The sequence below is a fragment of the Choristoneura fumiferana genome, chromosome 21 (genome assembly GCF_025370935.1).
Source record: "Choristoneura fumiferana chromosome 21, NRCan_CFum_1, whole genome shotgun sequence".
NCBI classification, from domain to species: domain Eukaryota; kingdom Metazoa; phylum Arthropoda; class Insecta; order Lepidoptera; family Tortricidae; genus Choristoneura; species Choristoneura fumiferana.
Genome location: NC_133492.1, coordinates 5,455,325 through 5,457,064, shown reverse-complemented (window position 1 = coordinate 5,457,064; position 1,740 = coordinate 5,455,325).

Below are 1,740 nucleotides of genomic sequence, written 5' to 3'. Positions count from 1 at the left end.
ACTAACGGCTAAGTTTGCTTTAGAATTATTAGTAGTTTATGAGTAAATAGTAGCCTAAGGTATAAAATATACCTATTTGAAAGATTCCGTACAAAATATAAATCCTTAGAAAAATATTACTTATTTTTTCGTAAGGCTACGGAACCCTATTTGGGCGTGTGCCGCTCTGAATGCTTTCTGTGCGCTCGCTATCGGTTTAGAAGACGTTTCGGACGTCGGTACTTTTGTCGGCGCGTCATCATCATCATCATCCCAGCCTATACGTCCCACTGCTGGGCACAGGCCTCCTCTCAGAATGAGAGCTTGGGCAGTAGTTTCCACGCGGGCCCAGTGCGGTGCTTGTCGGCGCGTAAAAAACGTTAATCAGAATCATCATAAAATGCGTTTAATTAAAGTAGGTAGCCAGTTAGGGCCTTATCACACTAACGAGTTAAAAGCGATGCGAGCGCGCAACGATGTCGCTGCGAGTTCGCTGCGACGAAGACGCCTTTTATTATTATACGAAAGTCTACAATAGGCGTTTTTGGCACTAAAGCAGCGAACTCGCTACGCGCTCGCAGCAGCGACATCGTGGCGCGCTCGCGGCGATGTCGTTGCTTGCTTGCGGCGAAATCGTTATACGCTCGCAGCGAATTCACTGCACGTTTGCCTCGCTTTCAACTCTTCCGCAATCGCTAGTGTGACGCTTTACGCCAATTTGTCATTTTTTTTCTATTCGACTGGATGGCAAAGGAGCAAGTGGGTCTCACCTGATGGTAAGAGATTACCACCGCCCATAGACACCTGCAACACCAGGGGCATTGCAGATGCGTTGCCAACCTAGAGGCCTAAGATGGGATACCTCAAGTGCCAGTAATTTCATCGGCTGTCTTACTCTCCACGCCGAAACACAACAATGCAAGCAAATAGCAGTTTTCACGGCAGGATTTGCGAGCAAGATAGTGGTAGCAATCCGGCGGACCTTACACAAGGTCCTACCACCTGCTGGTCTTTAGAGGTTGATTTATAATAATAATAAATAACGATTAATAGTTACAACTACAAATCAAAAGCATTTTTTTAGATCTTATTTTAACTATGTCACTAAACATTTTACGTCCGACAATAAGGTACATTTTCAAATACGTTAATCATTTAGTGTTTGTTGAGACAAAATTATAGTTTTTGGTAAGAGTTTTAAAAGTGTTCTTAAATTAAGACTATTAAAATTAATCGTAAGTTATTAGTCTTTTTTAAATGATATCACTTCATATCACTAAATATTTTACCACCGCTGCACCGACGATAAGGTACCTTTTCAAAAATTATATAGTGATTGTACCAACTTTTTACTAAACTTCACCTTGAATTCTGAGACTGAAAAAACTAGTTTTTTAAGATTTGTTGAGTTGATTTGGTCTCATTTGGCTATGTTTTGACGTACTAAATATAAGCGTTTGTTGATTTTGACTGTTTAATTACATTTGTAAACCACAAAGTTATTTTTGTTAAAGTATTTTTTTTATACATTAAACAACGTTAATTCAAAACGGAGTAGTTCTTATTTAATGTCCAATTACGCATAATATTTTTTCCTTCGATAAAATCCAATGGAAATATACTATAAATAGAAAATTAAGTAAAAAATCCATCAACCTTTTTTTTACTTTATGCACTTTAGCAAGGTAAACTATAGGAAAACAGTTGTCCAATTACAAAATTGTTCTTGAAACCTGAAAGCCCGTACAATCTACTCCTCAA